Raw genomic sequence first — 25677 nt, forward strand, 5'->3', positions numbered from 1 at the left:
CAAGAACCTCTCCTATCTGCAGTCAGCCCGTCGACTCAACTCTAGACAGGCCCGTTGGTCTTTGTTTTTCTCTCGATTCAACCTCACCATCACCTACAGACCCGGCTCCAGAAATGTCAAGCCTGATGCACTGTCCCGTCTGTTTACATCTTCTGAACAAGAGAGGGAGCCGGAACCGATTCTTCCTCCCACCTGTACGGTTGGAGCGCTGCATTGGGATCTGGAGGACAGAATCAGACAGGCCCAACTTTTAGACCCGGACCCAGGTACAGGGCCACCTGGGCTTAAGTACGTTCCCCAGTCTGTTCGTCCTGAGGTTCTACGTTGGAGTCATGACACGAAGTTTTCCGCCCATCCGGGCATTTTTAGAACCCAGTCCCAGGTCTCCCGGCGATTCTGGTGGCCTTCATGGACGAAGGATGTTCGAGAATATGTTCTCGCCTGCCCCGTTTGCGCCCAGAATAAGTCTTCTACACAGCCACCTTCCGGTTTGTTAAATCCTCTTCCCATCCCCAGACGTCCATGGTCCCACATAGCGATTGATTTCGTTACCGGTCTTCCCTTGTCCCAAGGTATGTCAACTATTTTGACGGTAGTTGATCGGTTTTCTAAGTCCTGTCATCTTATTCCCATCCGCAAATTACCCAACGCACTCCAGACAGCTCAGCTTCTTATCAGACATGTGTTCAGGCTTCACGGCATCCCTGTTGATATCCTCTCTGACCGGGGGCCTCAGTTTATCTCCCAGGTCTGGCGGCACTTTTGCTCTGCTCTGGGTGCCCGTTATACACTCACCTCTGGATATCATCCTCAGACTAATGGCCAAACTGAACGCATGAACCAGCAACTAGAGACTACTCTCCGCTGCCTTACGTCATCTTCACCCTCCGACTGGAACAAGTTTTTGCCCTGGGTGGAGTATGCCCTTAATTCACACATCACCTCAGCTACTGGACGTTCACCTTTTGAGGTTGCTTTGGGATATCAGCCTCCACTTCTACCCACAGAGGAACTCAGGATTCCCTTCACATCTGTAAACGACTACATTGCTCGCTGCCAGGACATCTGGAGATCAACCATCACTGCCCTCACTCGCACCGCAGAGCGGAGCAAGAGGTTTGCCGACCAGCACCGCCGACCAGCTCCTCAGTATCGCCCCGGTCAGAAGGTTTGGTTATCTTCCAGAGACGTTTTGTCCAATCCATCCGCTAAAAAGCTTGCTCCCCGGTTCACTGGTCCCTATGAGATAGAGACAGTGATTAACCCGAGCACTGTCCGTTTACGTTTGCCCCCTCACTCCCGAGTACACCCTACTTTTCATGTGTCCCAGATCAAGCCCGTGTTGGACAGCAACTTGTGCCCTCCTTCCGGACCCCCTCCACCCTCCCAGGACAGTCAGAACCCTCGGGTTCTCAGGGTTGTGGATGCCCGTCGGCGAGGTAGGGGTCACCAATACCTCGTCGACTGGGAGGGTCGTAGCTCTGAGGAGCGCTCGTGGGTTTCCGCAGCTACTATTTTGGATAAGGACTTGATTGCAGATTTTTGGGCTACTCAGCCCAGCACCTCTTCGTCTGGGCCGCCAGGAGGCGGCCGTTGAGGGGGGGGTAGTGTCAGGATTCTCTGTGCTGCTCTACTCTAACTCTATTCCACAGGTGTGTCTGGTTGGCTGAGGAGGCGTGGCCCACACCTGCAGCTCGTTGCAGGCGGCTTCCTCTGGCTTCTTAAGCAGAGCGCTGACAGATGGAAGACGCCAGAGCCTTAACCAGTCGTGATTTTTGTGCTTGGATGCACTCACCCGTCTTGACGTCTCGTCCCGAAGAAACAGACCAGCAGAACCGCCTGCTCAGATTTTGCTCTGGCGCTCCCCTCATACTTCCTGGATGTTACCCAGCGAGGCCTGAGTTCCCCTCTCCCGGTTCCTGCTGGTTCTGCATTCACTCTGGTCAATCCATCTGTCAACCGTTGCCGACGAGGTTCGCTCAGGATCCCTCGCCAGTTGCATCAGCCGTCCTCAGCCACCAGCCGCCTAACTCCAGCTGAGTAGAATCATAGAGTATTCCCGACGCTACTTCTTCCCGGTTAGGTCCGCCCGGCTAAATGGTAAGCAGCGCACTTCTAGCTACTTCCCTGGTTCAACTTTCGTGGTTTCTGACTTCCTCTTTCTTACAGACTCGCCAGCCTTGACGTTCTGACCCAGCCGTCTCACCCGTAGTCCCGTCCTTAGATCTGCTTGTTTCTTATAATAAACATCTTAAAACTGTGTTTTGCCTCCCGATCGTATCTGCATGTGGACTCGTCACCTGAAAACCATGACAGGCGCGCCCGTGGCGGAGCGGTTAGCGCAAACCATGTTAGGAGGCCTTTAGTCCTCGATGCGGTCTGCCCAGGATCGATTCCGACCTGTGGCACTTTGCCGCATGTCTTCCCCCTTTTCCTGTCAGCTCACTGTCAATAAAATGCGTGCCACTAGAGCTACAAAAAAATAAATAGCTAGGGTGCTGGCACCGATTCTTAACTAGATGAAATTATCCACTTTCACAAGGTAACTGTTACACATTTAGCATCATAGTCCTGCTGGATATCGAACCTCCCGTAGGGTAATGCTCTGTGTTACCTTACCACAGTGCATCCATTTGCATATAAGCCAAAAGGTTGTACTTTGATCTCATTTAACCAGTCCACCTTCTTCCACATGTTTGCTGTGTCCTTATATAGCTTTTGCCAAACAATTAACAAGACTTGTCTCTTTCAGCGATGGCTTCATTCTTGCAGCTCATGCGCAGAGATTTCTGCTGTGCATGACTTGTAGATTATCTCCCACCTCGGCTTTGGTTCCCCTTCAGAGAAATCGTGGGGGCTACTTAAAACCCTACTAAAATATGTTCACTGTTGTAACGTAACAAGTTAATATGTCTAAGATGCACAAATCCTTGTACAGGCATACACACTCTAGGAGGAGGTTCTCGAGGTGTGGAAGAAAAAAAAAAACGTCTCAAGTGCTTCCTGACTGTTTCTTGTGTACATGTACAAAAATGGTGGGTGGGAAGTCAATGAAAGTGGGAACAGGTTAACCGGTAAAAGCACACGGGAGAGGCTGTGTTGTCAGCAAGCAGTGACGGAAGGAGAACGTAAGACTGCAGCTTCCAAAATGTTTACCCTGACATTTGCCTGAGGGGCTGCCAGCAGTGACCTTTATATCTAATTTTTAATAAGTATCCTACTACACTTTTTAAAAAATAGCAGATTTGGAGCCAAACAAGAAAATACACAACAAAATAAAGCACATGTTTGATGTTCTTACACTTGATTTTGCCCCTCCATTGTAACATTTGGTTTCAACAGCCTTGTAAATGTCTGTCTGCACATTTTAGGTGTCAATGAAAGAGAGCAGATAATACAAAATTCAGACAGGCTGAAGGGAGGGTGGGATAGAAAAGTGAGGGGCAGAGCTGTTAAAGGCAAAAAAAATTAGCAGTGGTGGAGTAGGCAATGATTAATATCTAATGTGTGAAAAAAAAAAAAGTACTGTGGCATGAATGGCACGCTGGCACTAGTCTGGGATTCACTGTACTGGAGCTGCCCAGGGCTGCGATTACTCATCTTCTCACTGCATTAGAAGCATTTCTGTTCGCTGCAATAAATTATATACATGCTTGGCGTATTTTTAAGATGCCAAGCTAGCACATAATTGACACATAAACACGGTTTTTCTCTTTCCTCTTCACTCCTTCCCATTTATCCCCCTCCACTTTGCTGCTTGTTGGCAGTTCATCAAAACTAACAGGAAATACATAAAACACTCAAACTAATTAACGATTATGGAAGACTGTGGGGTAATGAAAAGTATATGGATGGTTTAGGAGTGCTAAAATCCATTTAATTTCATTTAGGGATGAGAATTAATTAGGCGGTGTAAACGGCGCCAAAAAGGAAGGGATTTAAACAAGTGGGGAGTTCAGCCGTCACCCTTCACTCATTATGGTGAGACAATCATTTCTAACATGCAGGGAGTCATCCAAAGGTGACTCATGTGATTTTCTGACAGGGTGTTTACAATCAACTATTGGTATTAATTTAGATATGTAGTTTTTGCCAAAAAAGGATTACATTTTGGCTTGTTTTTTTTTTCCACAGTGACAGCTATTTCTTTTGTTGCACCCTTAAATCCTTGCCTTGTAAAATTAAAATGATAGTTGGAATGATTTGAAGTGTGGCTTTTTGCTGCTGTAATCAACCTCACCTCCAAGAGACAGTTCTCTCCTGCAGGTGAGACACCCTAATTTGGATGGACAGGATAATGTTCTGATAGGCGAACCTGGAGGCTTGTTGGTCTATGGTCTAATGCAATAATTTATAAATAGGAACTATTGAGGAAAACTGAATCATGCACAGCTAACTGTGACTTTCTGACGTAAATTGAATGTGGTGTACTAAATTTGAATGCTACTGTAGCTTTATTCTCCTTTGTCCTCCCTTGAGCTTCCTTTGAAAGTTTACTATATTATGCTCCACATTGTATATTTTGTATTAGTGGTTTCACATAGCATAAATATTGTAAAAGGTTTAGAGCAACACAACATTTATTCTTGATAACGAGCATTCATTCAAATTGCTAGAATTTGTTTCACAACTAGCTGTTTTTTTTTAAAGATAGAAGAAATATGCTTTGCAGACGAGTTCACTTAGGCTAACAAGGCTCTCCCACATAGTGTGGACAAAAATAAATAAACAAATTATACAGATTTATTTCATAGTTTTCATGCACCTTACCCCATGTGTAAAATGAGTTATCCTGTACTTACCGCAGTAGCCACTATAGGCGTCATTTGTCAGTTCATGAGAGAGGGATTTGGGTCGTATTCTCAGGGCACGAGCGTCAGTGTGACACGCTCCTCACCTGGCTACTTTGTTGAGTCTCTGCCGCCATTGATGCATTAGCGGGAGAACACGGGCTAACTTCAATGCTTCTAAGTTTTTGTTACCTCCAAAGAAATTACGCCTTTAGATAAAACACTTGTGCAGTCGCAGTGGCAGATGGTTTTCCTCTTCTCCCTTGCCGATGGAAAACACTGTTGCCATTTGAACTTGTTGCCAGAAGGGGCAAAGGTGTGAGAAGATTAGAAAATAATGTGCCCGGCATGGCCTTACTGCACAATGGACACTGCAGCACAAAGAAATCTGTGCACCACATCAATCATGCTGTCATGAAAGTGTTTTATAAATAAAGTTGGACCAGACTGAATTGGGTAAAAGCCAAACTGATATCTTGACCAAATTCTAATTAATTTAGCTAATAATTATCTAAGTACATGGAAGTATGGATATTGTTTTCATAGCTGGTCAGTTGACTGTTTTACATGAGAAAAACAAAAACAAACAAACGACAAAACCAACAAACAAAGGACAAGAAGACAATTCTGTCTTTTAGTAGAACACTGATTTCTACACCCTTAGTCCCAGAAACAGACAAATATAAAAAGCAACACACATACTTAAAGAAATTAATAATAATTTTGTATGTAGCACACATTATTCGGTACACTAGCACACTTTGACAAAGTGTAGCATTGGTATATGGAATGCAAAAAAAACACCAGTTCTATAGTACCTGCTCTTACATCTATTCATTCCTGGAGTTACTTTGATTAAAACCATAAATCAGTCTCTATTCCTTGTAATTTCATTCCTACCACACAGACACACACATTCTTAATTACATAAGCATACTGTAAATAATATGCTGCAGGCATCAACTTTGGTTAGATATGCTTAGCGTGTTCTGTTTGTAGGTTTCACACGTAACAAATTTTGCAAGACTGTTAACTGCTATGAACTACTATGTACGTTTTCTCTTGTCTTTATAAGGTGGAAGAAATATGCCTGGAAGTTGGCTCCACTATGATAAACTATGGTCCTTCATTTTGGAAAACGCCCCATAGTCTGTGTCTCCACATAATGCTACAAATGAATTTGCTTCCATGAATATACTCTCATAAAAGCTAAAAGAACTAAAGTGGTTAGCTTACCTTATAATTTATTGAAAGCAACAAAAACCAACACATTTTCTGTTCCTACATGTTTTGTTTTGTCCTACACGTTACAGCTTTCACCATCTTTGTCTTTTAGCTAATAGTCAGCCTTTTTTTAAACCGTACTGATCTTGAAAATGCTACAGAAGGTTTATATCACCTCAAGACCGATTACTGTAACACTTTCTATGTCCGTGTCTCTCAACCATCTCTCATCAGGCCTCAACTGATCCAAATGCACATTTTGTAACTAACACCTCAAGATGGGAGCGCAACACCCTGTTATATCCTCCCACCACTGGCTGCCTGTACATTTAGAATAGATTTTAATTATTTATTGTTTTTTTTTTTTTTTAAAGCTGACATCTATTTAAACCTAATTAAATCAATTATTCCTCTCCTTAGATTGGAAACTGCCTTTCTTACATTTGCCACATATATCAACAGCCCATAAAAAATATATATCTATTCTATTTTTGAAAATATTTTATTTCATTTAAAACCCTAAAAATAGAAATATGTTTTTTTAACAACAGTTTTCCTTTTGTTTATATCTATCAAATAAGAAGCTGTTCTTTTTCAAACAATATTGTAAAATTTACAGCTCTAAACTTTTATTCAGCTGGACTGAGGGCAAATGTGATTCCTTGGATTGTAAAGGTTACAGACCCCTGGTCTATCATAACCCTACATTTTTGATTTGCTGAGTATCTGCATTCATGGTAGATTCTTGAGGTCATCCTCCCAGTTCTCTTTGAATGTTCCCAGAACTAAATATAAACATGGGGACAACCAGGGCTTCTCGGTCATGTCACCCAGACTCTGGATTCAGCTCACTCTGGATCGCTGCTCAATCCATGAACTGAGATTTTTTTAAAGCAATACTTCAGAATTTTTTTTATTATTCTGGAAGTCCTTTAATACTTAGTTGCACTTGAGTCTTTTTTTCTGTTTTTTTTTTTATTATTTATCTGTTAACTGTTATTATTTTTTGATGATATGGTAAAGCACTTTGGCTCTCTGATGGGCTCTATTAAAGGTCTATACAAATAAATTAATGATTACTACTGTAACATTTCCAATATTAAATTAAAACAATGAAAATGATCTTAACTACTGTCACATTTAATGTCTACATTGATAACATCAGCATAAACTATACACAAGCACTAAAACAACTTGCTTGTCTACAAAATATTATTTTAAGCCTGTCTGAATCAGTGTTAAGAAATGACCAAGAAACGATAAATTGTGCGCTAGCGTTGCACTAAAGCAGCTGTCAGAAAAACTTTGCTTTATTTGCAAGTGTGTCTAAAACAACTTAAGTTAGAAATCAACCGAAGCTATGATTTGAACCCACAGGAAACCTGTTGAATCAATCAACATTTCAATTCAGATAATTTAGCTGACAAAGCATACATACTGATGAAATGTATGATTCTTTATTAGACACCTTAATGAGACTCGAGGTGCTCATTGAGAAATGATTATTCAGAGGGTACAGCAAAACATAATGTGCTTCAACATTTGCCTGCTAGACAAATGGCTTTGTTTGTTTGCAACGTACTTGATTCCAGAAAGGAAGTTGTGAATGGAATACAACACATCTGTTTCTGTGCATAGGCATAGAACATATGGAAATATATGGAAAATAAAAAGTTGAACAGAAATTACCTAAAGAAGACAGATCACCAACTTTAATGCCATATGAGAAATGTTTTACAGTAAAACTAAGTGTAACTTTATTATATATATATCTATCTATATCTATATCTATATCTATCTATATCTATATATATATATATATAGATATATGTATATATCTATATATATATCTATATAGATATATAGAGATATATATATCTATATATCTATCTATATCTATCTATATCTATATCTATATCTATATCTATATCTATATATATATATATATATATATATATATATATATATATATATATAGTTGCTAAACCAAAAATCAACTTGTCCACAAGCATTGCTTACCCCATTGCTGCACTGAGGCTTATTTTTCAGTTCAAGCTTTTAGACAATGGGCGCCACAAAATCTGCAGAAATCCTAGTCATGGTAGTTTTCCAATTTTTCTGAGACTGCTATGTACCGGATATGTACCACTTAGACGTGACAAGTGTAAGGTTACTTGGAGAGACTTTCTGAAATTTATCGGCACTTTGAGACAAGCGCTGACAACACTTTTTCCATAAGAGTAGTGAAAGTGACACCGTTCTTAAAATGTTAAGGCAATGTGTGAGGAGAGAAAGGAGAGAAGGAGATAGGGAAAAGAGGGGAGAGGTGAGGGATATCAGATTTAGGGGGGGGGGGAACTTTGCTTTTTGTGTGTCATCTCTTGAGAGTGCTGACTTCAGCATGGATTAGGCAATGTGTTTGTTCTCACTGCTCTGTTCTTCTGTTGGGAGATGAGTGAAGCTGTACTTTGTACACTGTCAAGGTCAGCAAATGCCTTCAGATAATGATATTTCTCTGTAATATTATCTGTGTGTTGAAGCAAACGCTCGGCATGAGGACCCAAAGCGCACTGGAGACTGTTTATTGGATTGTTTTGTTTTGAAGGCATTTCTAGTTATTTGTAATAATATTCACTACTGTTTAGGTTTTTTTGTGAATAGAACACCCCTGCAAGCTCTGCTTGAGGGCAAATACCAATTTAAAACATAATGTCAATTTTGCTTTTTTTTGCAGTGGCATCTTCTCCTTTGAGGGAATGACAAAGTGCCTTAAGAATCTCCCCTGGAATTTGGCAAATGAGCCTAAGGAAGCAAAAGCAAGAAAATCCCTTTTGAGTGAAGGATACAGGGAGTTGAATCATGGCCATGATAACTTTTCTTCTGGTTCAGAATGTGCTGGCTACTGGAGCTCGTGTTTCTATAATGAACCTCATGGGCTTTTTGTAGGAGACACAGTGAGCTGCCTGAGCTGTGTGCGGTAGCCCTTTCCCATAGCCTCTGGCAACCTAGCACGCTAATGATGCTGTACTGGTTCAAAGTGTTCCACTGCGCACACCCCCGTGTGAGCAGGATACCCAATGTACCATTATGTGTGTGTGTGTGTGTGTGTGTGTGTGTGCACATGCATACAGGTGTGTGTGTGTGTGTGTGTGTGTGTGTGTGTGTGAGCAGCCGTACATACCCAGGCGCTTCTACACCTTTGCTTTCAAGTGTCTATGTAAAAGAACATAGTAGCACAGGCAGCTTCATATGAGTATATTGTTTTCTAAAACACACAGTGGATCATGTTTTAATTAGTGGAAATTTGCTTTGAAGGTTACTGAAATAGCTGACCTATATTTGAAAGAGGAGCTGACCAAGTCACAAACATGGAACTAGAGATGTTGCGCTGTCCCATGGTGCAAAGTTATGAAAGCAGCTTTCACTGTTGTTGGACTCTAATTAGTTGCACCCACAATCAATCATACAGCAACATCACTAGAAAAAAAGGTGGAAAACAGGAAGGTAGAGAGACCTCTTCCCCTGTTTTTTCAATTTTTAATTACCAATCTATTCTTTAAATACACACAAATAACACTGTTTAGCGCATATGATAATGCATGAAAAGGAACATATCATGCTTTTACGTTCTTGTTGTTCATATTTGAATAAATCAGTTGTAGTCTACATACAGTGGAACTGCAATGCTTTGGTCTGAATTCTTTGTTACTGTCACCCCACAGTCCCCCTCCTCCCCCTTCCAGGTTGAAGAGTGTTACACTCTACCCCATTCTGCCATTTTCGTAGTATCTTGGGGGACTGTGTAATAAATTGTGATCAGTTTGGGCAGCTGTGGCTACTAACACAGCTTACCACCGTCAGGGTGTGAATGTATGCGTGAATGGGTGAATAACTGTAGTGTAAAGCGCTTTGGGGTCATTAGACGCTATACAAGTACAAGCATTTCACAAGATTGGTTAGCCGGAAGTGCATGACCTTGTTTAGTGAGTAGGAAAATTGTATTTGTATAGCACCTTTCACAGATAAAATCACAAAGTGCTTCACCAAACACAAAGGGAAAGAACACAAAAACATGACATCAAATTAAATTAAAAGCCTGTCCATACAAGTAAGTTTTTAGCTGATTTTTAAAATGTTCAACAAAATGCACATGATGTAACAACAATGGGAGAGAATTCCACAGTCAGCTTGAAAGGAGCAATCCCCACAGGTTTTAAACCTAGTACACGGGGCTAACAAAAGAAAGCAGCTCTGTAGCAAATTATGTGACGTAATTGTTCAAAAAATATAATAGACAACAGAGAAAACTGAAAAGGTTGAAAAATAGTACCAAACAGAATGTCAGGATATCTATGCAGCATCTGCAGAAACTACATTCAACTTTTCTGCATTCCTAGAGACTCCAAGTACACAAAAACCTTTATTTAAGGCCTAAAAAAGTAGATTTTGCATGATAAAGTTTTTCCCTTTAAAGCTTTTCAACTTGACTACATTAGCAATTATCTACAGCTCACGTGTATACGAATTGGATAAAACTATTTCTAGAATAAAGTACTTTTTATTCTGTGTGGGAAATCATTTTTTTTTTATTTTATATACATTATTTTGGCCATGTTGAACAAAAGTAAAGTCAAAGGTATGGTGGCAGAGAATATTGATTTGGCTCAGTTGTTTAGATTTTCACTAAAACGGAATAAAATACTTTTTTAGTTTCACTCAATGGAAATGAAAAAAAAAAAATCAGTTCTAAAGTTAGTCTGCTATTTTCTCTTCCCTAATACGCCTATTTTCTAAGTACTCAAATTACTCAAGGCTCAACCAATTAGGACATTCCAGAAGAGTAGCACATCTAAACATTTAAAAAAGCTATAAGCAAGATATTTACTGTAAAATCAATCTAAATCATTCTCATTTGTCACCTGGGATGGAAGCAGAATTCCCTTATAATCAATTGGTCCTTTCGTCAACAATATGTTAGTCACGCTTTTCTCCTTTCAAACCTAGAGGTACGGTGTGGAACTACTTTGGTTTAGAGTGTAGCCTGTGCTTACTTCCTGGTTCCTGAGCCAATCATATGAGAGTTCCCAGGGTTCCTAAAACAGAGTGCAGCATTTGTTATTTTATTTGGCAAAAGAGCCACAGCCTGCAAACATTAAAGCAAGTAAGAGAAGCAGACCAGAAATAGAACATAATACAGCATCATATATCTATCATGCTTAAGTTAAAAAGTCAGAACAGCAACACACCGTATAAAAATAGCATATTTGATTGTTGAGATTGGTTGTACCGCGTTGAGCCACAAGGTGAGAATTACTTATAACTTATTTAAATCAAGCTAAGTTAAATCATTTAAAAAATTACGAATAAAATAAATAATTAAATAAAAATAGGCCTATATTAACTAGTCCATTAAATATGCTACATCTTGTTTCATTCAATAACAGCCACAAGAACAAAGTTGTACTTTTAATATTTCCTTCTGCAATTTAGGACTAGGACCAGAGGGAAGTAGCTAAAACTCACTGGGTAAAGGAATGGGATTTTTTTTAGTGGAAGAAACTATCTGTTGCACATGATACCGGAAACCTTTCAGATCTCTTTACAATCAGGCATTGAAGGTATTGGATAAAAAATAAATAAATCTTTGTTATCATCACTGTAATATTCTCAGTAAATACAGATGACTTAGTTTTGACAATTTAATTGAATATACACATTTAAAAACTGTATTCAAATTTGTAAATAACATTGGCCCACCCACATCAAAAATATTTGTTAAACTTTATTCTGAACAAACGCCTCGGATGTCCCACTCCACAGCTCACAGAAATTAATGGGGTAGGAGTACATAAGTTTTACTTCTTCTTACTCCTTTTCGCACATGTAATAGAGGTATATTAACTCAGGATAGAAGGGTACCTTGTTTATTGTTTTCTCTCCAATGTTTTTAAACATTGTTTTATTGGGGTTTTTTGTATTTTTTTTAGTTTTATTTGTATATACTTTGTCCTGCATGGTCGAAATAAAGATATCAATTCAATTCAAACTGTGCCAATCCAAAAAGATCCTCTGCCTTTGCACAGACAGGCTTTTCATATATAGCCATCAAGCAATGGAACCAGTTCCCAGTCAGTCTGAAGCTCTCTGCTGACTTGAAAACGTTTTTAAAAATCGTACAGAAATATTTAAGTGAAAATCAACTGTGTCTGCATCAATCCAGGTAAAATGTTCATAATATTTATGTACTTTAACAGTAAGTGCTGTACTTTTTTTTTTAAGAATTAATCATATCCTTTTAACTTCCATCGATCTATTCATTTCCTAACACATCTATCCCTTGTGGGGTCTGAGGGGTGCTGGTGCCTATTTCTAGGCAACACAGAGACAAACAATCATTCTCACATACACCTACGGACAATTTAGAGGGGCCAATTAACCTAACAGTCATGTTTTTGGACTGTGGGAGGAAGCCGGAGTACCCGGAGAGAACCCATGGGCAGGACTTGAACCCAGGGCTCCTTTTAACTTAGAAATGTTAATTATGTTGTACAAATGTAATGTATAAGATTTTAATGTCATTTTATAATGTAATGTGTTTTTTAATATAGTAAACCAGCCCAGGGACTGTAGATGAAAATTAGCAATAGCTAAACACAGAGCCACACTTAAAGGTCTTTATTGAAAGGTTGGGTAGTGGAATGAAGAACCAAACTGTACCAGGCTGTAACAGAGGAATGGTGAAAATTGCTGGAGCTGGATGACGGAGCTGAAGCTTGCAGATGCAGGAAACTGAGGCTTGGCTGACGAAGAGAGCACAGGCAGGTTGACGTAATGCAAGGAAGAGGTTTGTATGCAGACGATCCGGCAGGGAATGGCAAACTGAGGTGAGCTTTTATAGAGAGGTGAGCAGGTGGAATGAGTCCAGCTTGATTACTGACAGGTGAAACTGATCAGGCATGAAGTGGAGAAACTGGGCTTCCAACAATCCTCTGTGCTGTCCTCACCAACCATGCCCAATCCTTCCTCTCCTGTACTATGCAGCTCCCATACCACACTGTCATACTGAGCCACAGAACGCTTTTGATTATAGTTCTATACAATTTCATCAGCAGCTGAGTAGAAAAGTCCAGCCCTTTTAAGTTTACTGAGAACAAAGAGCTATTGTTGGGCCTGTCCACATGCTCCACCACCTCCCCATGTATATGTAGAGAGGAGCATGTTCAGTCATCCTGGACTCAGGATGAGGTTGTTCCTGGTGCACCGCAGTGTCAACTTATGGACCTCCTCTCTGTAGTGGGTCTTAGCATTGTTGGTTATGAGACCCACCACCGAGGTGTCATCCACAAACTTTACAACTATGTTTGGATAGCAGAGTAGTCTCGTGTAAAGAGGGTGGGGAGAGGAGGGATGTGTACGCATCCCTGTGTTTTTCCAGTGTTGAGGATCAGTGGAGCAGATGTACATTTCCCAATCTTCAACACCTCGGGTTTATTGGTGAGGTAGTCACCGATCCAGGAGCAGAGCAATGTAGTTAATCCCATGTTCTGCAGCTTCAGGGCCAGCATGTCTGGTGTTGGAATGCTGGAGATGAGTCAGAGCCAGTATGACAGCATACTCTGTGGAATGATTCTCCCTGTAAGCAGGCTGTTCTGGCCAGCAGGGATGGCATCCTGGATATATTTCGGGAGAATCTTCTCTAAGCACTTCATGGTGACTGGGGTCAGAGCAACATGATGGTTGTCATTGAGCGGGTGATGTTTTGATGTTTTTTGTCTTTTTTGGGGGGGTGGGGTGGAGGCAAGCACAATAATGGAGGATTTCAGGCAGGCGGAGACCATGCAAGCTGCAGGGAGAGGTTAAAGATGTCCAGAAAAACCCTGAAAGTTTGTCAGCACATGATTTTAGCATCCAAACTGATGGATCTGCAGCCTTGTTGATATTAACCTTCTTTAAGGTAGAGGTTATTACTTGGGGCAGCTGCAGGATGAGAGACTGATGCTGTACATCTGACTGAAGATGTTCAGACCTTCTGCTGCTTGAAGAATCAAAGCATGCAAAGGAGCTGTTTAAGGTGCCAGGAAGAGCTGGGTCATTGCTGAGCTACTATTTGCTGTGTTTATAATCTGTGATGGTCCTGATGCCTCTCCACATGTAATGTGGGTTGTTGCTGCTGAAGTGGTCCCCGATGCATATGTGCTTTGCCATCTTGATGCCCTTTTTCAGCTCACATCAAGCCCTCCTGTAGGCCAGCCTATCTCTAGATCTGTGTGCTGCGTTTCAGGCCTTTAGCAGTGACCACACCGGGCTGTCTACCCATAGTTTCTGGTTAGGAAAATTCTGATTGTCTTTGTACCTGATCTGCACTGTTGCTGTCCTACCCACAAAGAGAATAAAATAAGACCTACTAATCCTAACCTTATGGTTATTACCTTGTGTTTCGAACCTTGAGGACAACCTTGTGTCAAAAGCAGCAATAAGATCAAGAAGAATTAGTTTCCTTAAGCAGAACAGACAATTAATGATGTTGTTGATCACTAGGCCATGGGTGTTTTCATTCTCCTGAAGCAGACGGGCAACAACACAATCAACATACTTTATAATAAATTTGTTTAGTGGCCCCTGCAGCTGTATGTTGGTATGCAATGTGCATACCTTGAGATTTTACTTTTGATTTGAAATAAATCTTTACTATAATTATTTGAGGTATTAACTGATCTACATTTATCATCAGCAAGTGTGAACTGCTGTATAAACACATAATCCAATTTGTTGGGTTGAATGATTTAATTGTGAGTTAAATTAGTGATGGAGAATCACCATCAGGCATGGAAAAAGATAAGAGGAATATATTGCTGCACAACCTGAGAACAATTTTTAGGGAATAACGATAACATTAGAAATAAAAAGATGCAACATTAAGAATACATATTTTTATTTATTTAAAAAAATGTATATCATAATGACATTAGCCTGAAACCCAGGAGGTGGCATCCATGGAAATTCATAATATCAGACAAAACAAAGCTAATTGAAATCCAAATTGTCACATTCATGGACCGCGGAACTCATTTCAAATTGGTCGGGCCCATCAGGCAATACTCACAATACCACCACCCATCACATATGCACGCGCCCGCATACACATAAAAGACCAGCATCCCCTTGATCACGCAACTGATTTGCGTCACATGACACAAGACAAGCCAATCCATTTTTAGACACCAGAATTTATTGCTTTCTCGTAGGCTGTGGTCCCTGAGCAAGATAAATGTGTCTGCCATGTGATAATTAAAATCGGCACAGAATTGTTATTTACCTTTTTTTCTGACATTCCAGCACACACGCCCCAGATTTTTTTCCACTTACAATCATTATATTACAGCTAACACAATATTTACAGAATAAAAATACTTTAAAAAGAAAAGTCAAACTCACCCCTGCTCTAAATATTCCCAAAAAAGTGTCTCCGTATGTCATTTTACTGGATGAAGTCCCTGGCTATCCTCAAAGCATCCACTGTGGTCAAAAGATCCCTGTGTGTGTGGGCGCACATCAAGCTATTTAGTCTTTTCTGGGTCATTGTTGATCTCAGATAGGTCTTGATACAACGGAGGGGCGAGAAACACCTCTCAGCACTTGCAGTGGACACAGGGATGGTGTAGAATAACTTTAACAGCTTATGCACCTCTGGCAGAAGATTTTTTTACCACAGGAGTGGCATTCATTGCCGATGCTACTGAGGCTATTGATGGGGGTCCCTCAATCCCAGAAGTCTGAATCACGTCTGGCAACATGTTCAGCTGTGCACGGAGAGTGTCAATGTTAAAATCGCTCTTGAAGAGACCCACTATGGAATACGGGAAAGGGATCGTCTCCCTTTCGGCTGCAAACACAGTCATGTGCTCCAGAGCAGCTGCCACATGCAAGTCTCTCTGTTCAAAATGCCGCTCCAATTCACCATCAAGTAGATCCAGAACTTCAAAGTATTGTCTCCTATAATGATCCGCTGGATTCTGGAATGTGTGCGCAGGCTCTCTTCCTGTATCCAGTTTAGCATGCCGTTTCTGTTGCCTGTTGCCTAACTAAGCTAACGAAGCTAACGAAGCAAACAAAGTAGCGGTCATAAGCAGTGCAGAGGTGGCTTGCAATTGTGTGGGAAAACTTTCAGTCAATACATTTTTAGATGGGATGATTTATCGCTTTCTCATTGGAGAATGATGCTGCTGCCATAGGCTACTGTGCATATGAAAAATAGCTATTGAATAATTTTATTTATTTATTTATATATATATATATATATATATATATATATATATATATATATATAAGTTTGCTTGGAGCTTGTGCTCCAAGCAAACTTGGAGCACAGGGGTAGCAGTAAATCCAGCAGCTAGCAGAGGCCTTACTTGAAGCACAGAGTTGGGAGGAGATCCAGCAGCTAGCAGAGGCTTTACTTGAGGCACTCAGCTGGCAGGAATTCTGCAGCAAAACAGGGAGCAAACTAGGCTGACAGACGTGGAGTGAGTGGAGACTGATGACGAACCGGCGGGGAAGAGAAGACCGAGGGAGGCTTATGTAGGGAGGCTAGCAGGTGGAGTGAGTTCTGACTAATTAGAGCCTAACAGGGGTAACTGATTGCTGAGGGAGTGGAGGGTGAGCTGAGTGAGAGGAGGAGGTACTGGAAAATAACAGGGAAAAAAGCCAGGACAAAACTAAACCATGACACAAATAAAATACAATTCCTATTTTATACCACTTTATACTTTAAACTATGAGTTTCAGTGACATGCGATTCTTAATCCATGGGGTTTAATATGATGGTCCACACATTGCAGTTTAGCATTACTAAACAGTTTATTTGTTGAGAAATGTTTAGTTTCACTAAGGCAGAAACTATCCTTACTCACAAAAATATTCATAACTGGAAGTGCACAGCATAATAAGTCTACATGAATTATGAACAGATAAGGAGCCCATTTAAATGTTGAAATTGGAAATAATTGTTTATTAGTTTGATGCCCAAATAGAAAAAAATATTGAAGCAGCTCCACAACATATGCTGTTTGCCAGCAAGATGTGGTAAAACATGCCTGTTCCAAGTGTGGGAAAAGAACTCATTGATGTGGCTTTGTCTATTAGTTTAATCACATTCTGTTTTATTACTAGTTGAATTTACTGGAGTAGTCAGAGACTGCTTTTGTAATTAACGTGTATAGCAAGCAATTCTTTTCGACTTTAGTGTTTTCTTATTGAATGCCCTGGGTTGAGATATGAAAAGAGAATTGGGTCCCATTAAAAATTAAATGGATTCTGATTTTGTATGCTTTTAAAAGCTTTTAAAGAATCTAATCCATCGTTTAAAATGTACATTCAAATCTCTCTTGATTAGTAAGACATTTTTGTATTGGCTGAATCTCTTTTGATAAAGATGCCATTTTAAAGTTATGTTTAAAATTTCTTGAACATTTCCGCTGTATTTCACTCAAAAATAAAAAAATAAATCCATAAGAGCTGACAGCATGTACTACAAATGTAAGAATGAGTGTGCTGACTTAAGGATGCAATAATGTTCTAATCTTCACAGTAATTGCCTTGGGAAGGTGTGTTTATTTGTTCAGTATTTCATTAGTAAATTCACTTTGTGGCTCAAAATATTGCTTTCTTCATATGAGTAGATCCACTGCCTGCATTTAAAAACACAGCAAAGGAGATGATTAGAAACATCTGAGAAAAAATACACTAATAAAATTCCTAAAGGCAAACTCTCCTTTGTGTGAATAGTAAAGTCATATACACTCAAACTGCGGGAAATCATTATGTTGTATTTCTTTTAAATTTGACAAAAAGCCACACTTTGTTTCATTTTTAACCAATATTGGTTTGGTCCCCCTTAAAAAAGCATAAAGGATGTACCATCACCAAATTGCATTCTTAGAGAAACAATACTCTTGCTTAAAAAATTATCCTGGAAGTTAAAACACTACCGTGGGAAACACTGTAATCAATATTAAATATAACTCCAAATGAAGGACACAGATCAATATTGAATATCCTGCCGCACGTGTAATCATGTATATCTTGTGTGGATATTTGCTTCTAAAAAGGCTTGTTTTTGTTTATTTTACATTCTTTAGCCTTCTTTGCTCACTTCCCTTTGGAGAATATTTACAGAGAAAAAAATCAATAAATGTAACATCTTCAAAATTTAAAGGTCCTTTATTTATCTTTATCCCAGATGTCGGTGGAAGTATTTTATGTGTATCACTGCAAAAGGAAACTAAAAGGAAGTAAAATGTCTTGAAATTAGTGTATGTTCCTTAATTTGATCAGGTAAATAAGACTATTTGCCAATGGGATACAATTTTTGCACTTGAAATGGGAACAATTCCACTCCATCATCAAATTTAAAGTGCAGCATATCTAATTATCTTATTTTAGGGGTAAAAATATTCATTCAATTGGTGAATAGTCTTACTTACCTGCTCAAATCAAGGAAAAATACACAAATTTAAAAAAATCTTTATTTACTTTTAGTTCTCTTTTTCAGTTTATTTGTTTTCAGAGGCTACTATTTGTACCATTTTGTTCATTCGTCCTTCAAAATACAGAAAGATACTTAGCCCACTAACATATTATAGATAAACAGGCCTTCTTTGCAAAGAAAAAAAAATATGAACTCCCATTTGAAAACACTATAAAACTGTCACAGAGAGTAATAATAAAAAAAAATCACAGTTTAGACAAAACATGAATGAAACCTTGCTTTTGCCTTGTACCATGTCAGTGTGTTATTTTGGAACTCTAAAAGTCTCAACTCTCACTCATTTGCAGCTTCCCAGCTCTTGTCTGTTTTGGTCCTGCCACAGACATTACAAACCTGACATAACCAAAATAATTTTAATTTGTCACCCGGGATGGAAGTAACATTCCCTATAAGCAATCAGTCCAAAATATATATCTTAATATCTTAAATCTTATATATAATTCATACATGTAAATATGTTTCTTAAATGCTATGTATAAATTATACAATATAGTGCTTAAATCTTTAAAGGAGCAATACGTAATGTACTGCAAAATTAACCACGATCATTCAGGATGTAACATTCTCCAGAAACAATCAATCTTCTCCATCAACAATGTCTTAGTCAAGTTTTTCTCCTTTCAAAATTAAAAGTAAAATGCAGAACTACTTTGGTGCAGTGTGTAGCCCTTGTTTACTTCCTGGTTCCTGAGTCAATCATATCAGGGGTCCGTTCTTTGTACGTTGCTTAAAACATCCGAGATCAAATGACACATCCAAGATGATTTCATCCGGCTAATCATGATCCGGCTAACAGGGTTCTTCGAACACACCTGTTGTTTACGATTAGTATGGCTGGATTGAGTTATCTGAGACAACTGCGCGTTCATGCGTTTGTTTAAAAGGGGAAATGTATCGATAGTAGAAACATTGATCAGCAACGCTGCTATTGGCTGTTCAGCATGGCCAAAGAACGCCCACAGTTTTTCTCCCAAGCAGAACACGAGCTTTTAATGGAAGGTTATGCCGAATTTGAGTCATTAATTAAAACACCTCAAAATCTGTTAAAGCCAGGAGAGAGGGCTGGCAAAAAGTAGCAGACAAATTAATACGTAAATACTGTCCATGGTAGATGTTTCTATCACTTTCTACAGTATTTATTTGTGCATTTTAATAATTTCATATTTACTTTGTTCTTTTATGTCAGAGCCTCCACGGGACCCACTAGAACATGGGGACAAGTAAAAGTGAAATACAAGAATATTCTACAAAATGGTAGCCTTTAATTATTATACTTTATTTTAAAAAGGCACTTGTTACGTCAAGAGATCCAAATTGCAGTGTCATTCCTTAGACACTGGAAGTAAAGGACGCGTGCAAACTGGGAATTTTAACAAAAAAAATCTTTATCCATAAAAAATTAACAATTTCCTTTTCCAAGTCATCCACCATTTTTTAGGTAAAACTGTATTGCTCCGTGGCTAGATAATCCATCCATAGTTTTTTCTAATACAATATACGGCTCGACAGGAAGCAAGCCTTTCAAAGTAAACTAAACTTCACAATAAAATGGCCCGAACAAATCTTTTTACTGAATATGATAAAAATAAAAAGCAAACTACCATACAAATAACTTAAATATTTTAGATTTATGGCTCCAACACCACTTTTTCCTCTTTAAAGCCACTGTTAAATGATGTTTGTTTGTTTATAACAGCCACCAAGAAAAATCTCCCAACTATTTGCTGTCGCGCTGCGCTAAAGGATCCTGTCTATTGCGCTATACGCGATTAATTCGAAAAACTCTTCAAATTATTCTTGCACCTTCCGCAACAGGTTGCTGTCGTAAAAATGGACATGGCCACAGCAGACTTCCCTATCCCCTCTGCTTATACAGCCGTGATCTAATCTTGTTTACATGAAATAAGCCTGCTCTCGAGCAGGCTTCAGCTGGCGCACATGTTGCTATGACAACAGTTGCAGGATGTCTTTCGAAGAACCAAACGATCTAAGATCATGCCAAATCGTCAACAATAAAATCCTGCTAACTGAGTTAGCAACGTACGAAGAACGGACCCCAGAGTTCCCAGGGTTGCCAAAAAAGAGCGCAGCATTTGGTATTTTATGTTGGGAAAGAGCACCAGCATGGAAGACAGAAAGACAGTAAGAGAAGCAAGCCAGAACTAGAACAGAATACAACAGCATATATCTAAAAATTGCTGAATTACATGATAAATTAAATTTTTAAGTTCAATACTGCAACCAAGCTATTACAGTAACACTATTGGTCACAATAGTGTCACAGCAACCAGTTTTAAACTGTTTGAATTAATTTCAGCTCATAAAAAAATGGTAGGATCTAAACCGGATGTAATACAAATGACATAGAACCCAGAAATTCCGCCGAATACAGGGAGCGATTTAAAAGGTTAAAAGAAATCATCTGGTGGGAAACAGGAAATTGCCGGGAGCACTCACAGGAACAATTGAACAGGAAATAAACAGGTTAGTAGTTGTGGGAAAAAATCAATGAGAACTAGAGAGTTGGAAAATAAGTCACTAAACTTTTCAGAGTCACAGATAAAGTACTGGGTCTACTCAGCTGTTCCAGGGGCTCCATTTGGATCCAGAGAGGGACAGTCAAAGGGGTGGTGATGTCACAGCAGGCAGCATCAACTGCTTTCATCTCAGCGCTAACAGCTTTAAGCTCTGTGGAATGAAGGGTGACACTTGGGGGAATCCGGAATCGTGGCGATGGTCTGCGCCAGGGGTCCGCAACCTTTACCACTCAAAGAGCCATTTGGACCCGTTTCACACAGTAAAGAAAACACTGGGAGCCACAAAACCCTTTTGAAAATTTAAATGAAATAACACTGCATATAACAGTTTTTTTTATTTTGCAACAGAATGGACCCGAAGCAGAACCAACGCACCTCTGCGCTTGTTGTTTTTTCCGCATGAAGTACAAAACTTCTACTGTTGTTTTATGGAAATCATCATCTCTGCTGATGTCAGAGTTTTTATTTTGAATAAAGCTTGAGCGAGTAAACCCACATCATGGTCGGGTTATTTGATTTTCAGCCCATATAAATGGTACATCCAGAATACTTTATTTTCTTTTAATCCAAACACATTTTACTCACATCTGGGGAAATTACGCACGTAAATGAGCTCCTGTCATTAACCAGCTAACAACCTAACAGCTGCATTAGCCTTTGGCCGTGCAGGAATTCGCTGACAGCGCCGAACTAAGCGCTGTTCGTGTTTCGTCACTTTGAAAATTAACAAACGTTAGATATAGAAACGACTTACCCTGCTGTTTAGCTCTCTTTACCCTCATCAATGACTGCATGTTATTTTAGGTCCTGTGTCACCGTGGTGCTCTTGTCATTTGTAGAATTTACTACAAATAAGCAGCATTTAAAAATGCTGCCTCAACTGTGTTTATGTCTCTCTGCAGCTATTCAGCTAGCAGTTCTTCTTCTTCTTGAGTTTATTGGCAGTGAGCAAACATCTTTTCAGTGTGCATTACTGCCACCGACTGGTGAGGAGTGTTCGTCAGCCAGCATTGACGCAGCCTGCATGAGGTAAACGGCTCTGCGACATAATTATAACAGCCGCAGTTTGACGACCCCTGGTCTAGGCAGACAAGGGCAGACAGATCAAGAGGGGTTCCCAAAGGGCTTGGTCCAAGAAACAGGTCGACTAGCCGGCATTCAGAAGATTAGAAGCCAATGGAGAAATCTGTCTGGTAGTGATCTGTCCAATGTGTTGACACTTCGATGTGTGTGTCGAGTAATGGAGGCAGATTTTTTGCAAAGTGCATATTGAGGCTTGTGTGAATGATGTGCGAGACCTCAACAGCTGGCTGCCCCACATGGCTAATTCAGGAAGGGGTTCACCCATTTAGGGACTTTTCTAAATACAAGGGGCAACAAATCGCTTCTGATTCTCCCATCTTTTGTTGGGATTTCATAGTGGTGGATGTGTTAGCACTTTTTAGTGTTAGCACTATTTGGCAATCCTTGCTTGTGATAGAACCAACAAGAAAGACGTAATGTTCCCATCTGAAAACATTTTGATCTCATCTTTCCCAAAAAGGTAAGCACATACAGTTGTTATAAGTGATACTAAACCATCACTTATAACAACTGACTTTATATAAACAGTGTACGCTGTGTTGTAAATAACGTTCTGTAAATTATGTTTTAAAAGGTCAAGTGTCTGTGTTTAAAAGAACTTGGAAACAGCAATAACACTTCATCTATGCTGAGCCATTATATAGCAATGCATGGAAACAAGGACATGAACTAAGAAGGGCTAAGTGTATCTGCTCACATGGTGAATAATTCCACATTTACCCATATTAGTTATTCCAAGAGTCCACTCTTCTTTCAATTAAGCGAAGGTATGAATAATCCAGGGTGGGAAAAAACCAAGGCCATAGTGGAAAAGGCATCAGAAGTTACTTTGACCTACCATTTCAGAGATGCAAGCACTTCACTGAATTTGGTTGTTTTAGGGTTGCAGCATTTCCATGATTCGCGTTTTATTTGATTGATTTTACATATGTTTTTAATATTGTTGTATTATTTTACACTATCACATTTCACTTTTTAATAGTTTGTAGATAGACTACAAAAGCCCATCTAAAGACAAGTGCTGCAACCTAGCTCATGCTATAAGCACCATGATACCAGTGTTGTAGTCAAGTCACTATGCCTCGAGTCCGAGTCCAGGTTCGAGTCACCAGTGTTCAAGTCCGAGTCAAGTCCAAGTCATTAAAAAAAAAATCCGAGTCGAGTCCGAGTCGAGTCCACTACTCATCCGAGTCAAGTCCGAGTCGAGACACTATTGACGTGTGATGTATGACATGAAGCAGTAACATTCCATTGCACTAATAACTCTTTCGCTGTAGTTACCCTTGGTTTTACTCGGTAAAACTACCGCTTTTTCTAAGTCTAAGACGTCTCCTAACCATGGTTTTTAAACATTGTTGTTATGGAACGTGCAACAGCGACTCGAGGTACGCTGATAGGCCGCATATGAAGGTTGTCAAAGCCGCAAGCGGCGTCGATCGGCCCTCGCAGCCAAGCGCACTCCGGCCTATTGGCCACCGCCGCGGCTCCGGCCGGCCGGCGGGGTTCGCGCAACGCCGCGGTGCCGGCCGGCCGGCGGGCGGGGTTCGCACACCGCCGCGGTGCTGGCCGGCGGGCGGGGTTCGCACACCGCCGCGGCTCCGGGCGGCGGGCGGGGTTCGCGCACCGCCGGCCGCCCGCCACCGCAGATGCTTTCACGCATTTTCCTCGCCCGTCCACCGGGCGATTCCCACAAACGTGTTCGGCAGCGTTCCCCCATGACTCACAACAAATCTGGTGTGGATCGGTCGATGCAGCGAGGAGATACAGCCGTTGGATAATGATAATGCATGGCCACCGGACCGGACTAAATTGTTCGGCGGGCCGGAAAATGTATACCGATTTCTGGACGGTGATTACAAACAGAAAAAAAACTGCAAATGACGGCATGAACGCCGAGCAGGAGAAAAACAACGACTTACCTTCCTATCAACTCGGCCCGTCTTTCTGAGCCCTCGACACTCAATCCATCGTTTGAGCTGAACGTTGGTATGTTGTTCCACAGTTCTACCAGTAAAATGGGCGCCTGGACATCCTCTTGTGAAAGTTTAACAGCTGAAAAGTCGGTCATATCCTTGTATCTGTTGCACGTGTAACGGCTGGTTGCTACTTGCGTTGCGCTCTCACACTGTTTGCCCAACCTTAGCGGCAAGGAGCGTTGCTCATGAGATGGTGACGTCACGTGCGCGGTACGACAATTAGATATTAAAATCATACACCAAATAATATTCTAATGACATATTAAAATTATAGCCTAATGATATAAAAAAGTCGAGTCTTTTTCTCAATTTCCGAGTCAGAATGATCTGAATGTAGGAGTCCGAGTCCAAGTTCGAGTCATCAGTGCTCAAGTCCAAGTCAAGTCACGAGTCTCTAAATTTAGCTAATGACTCGGACTCGAGTTCGAGTCTCGGACTCGAGTACTACAACACTGCATGATACAGGCATGGGACTGCTGTTTTTCAGTGTGTCTATGTTATTGTGTGTCTGTCCCTATCAAATACATTTAATAAATAAAATAGGGCAGAAAATTTGGCACGTGGAACAGCAACACTTATGTCAGAGTGGGGGATAGCGAATAAAAGTCACTTCCCTTGTGAATGATGGTGCTGCAAATATGGACACTTGTGCCAAGGAGCTTTATTTGTGTTGCACCAATTGTTTGGCACATACTTTAAATTTGATAATTAAAAAAGCTATTGAAAGCAACCCCATGCTGTCTGACACTCGCTGACAAAATGTAGGAAGATTGTGGGCTATTTCCACAGCAGTACCACTGCAAAGGTAATTATGTTTGCTCAGTGAAATATTCTAAATGCTGGGGTAGGGTAGATACGTTTATTTATATAGCACTTTTCAGTAACAAGACATTCAATGTGCTGTACATGAACAGAAAAAACATTACAGACATACATAGGAAAAACAAAGGAATGAGCTAAATAAATCCTTGACTAGAATTCTTTCATACATTAACGAACATACAGAAAGAACAAGCTTCATCACTAAAAATTCTAAGAAAGCTAAAGTTTGAGGTCTCTGGTCTGACCTTTCTGGCACTACAGCTAAAACAGAAAGCAGTGAAGTAAGGGAAAAAGCACAATAGAGGTGGTGTATGTGTGTGGGCCTGTGTGTTTTAGTGTAATCGTGTGTGTGTGTGTGTGTGTGTGTGTGTGTGTGTGTGTGTGTGTGTGTGTGTGTGTGTGTGTGTGTGTGTGTTTGTTTGTCTGTGAACTGTGGCATATATCACTTGGATCCCCTGGATCAACCATGGTCCTCTGCGGTACTCTCTGGAGCGACGGCAACCTCTGGGTCCACTGGTGCTCTGAGCCTCGGACACACCTGGCACTTTAGTGACACCTGGTACCACATTTCACACACCTCCTCATGGGTGGAACGGCGCTCCTTAAATACCATCAGTTGGCCACGCAATCAGAGGCACCTCCCACAATCAAGGACCTGCATGACAAACAATTACCGGCCACTTGCTCACAGCAGGGCCATT

Source organism: Fundulus heteroclitus, unplaced genomic scaffold (assembly GCF_011125445.2).
Source record: "Fundulus heteroclitus isolate FHET01 unplaced genomic scaffold, MU-UCD_Fhet_4.1 scaffold_69, whole genome shotgun sequence".
In the NCBI taxonomy this organism is placed as follows: domain Eukaryota; kingdom Metazoa; phylum Chordata; class Actinopteri; order Cyprinodontiformes; family Fundulidae; genus Fundulus; species Fundulus heteroclitus.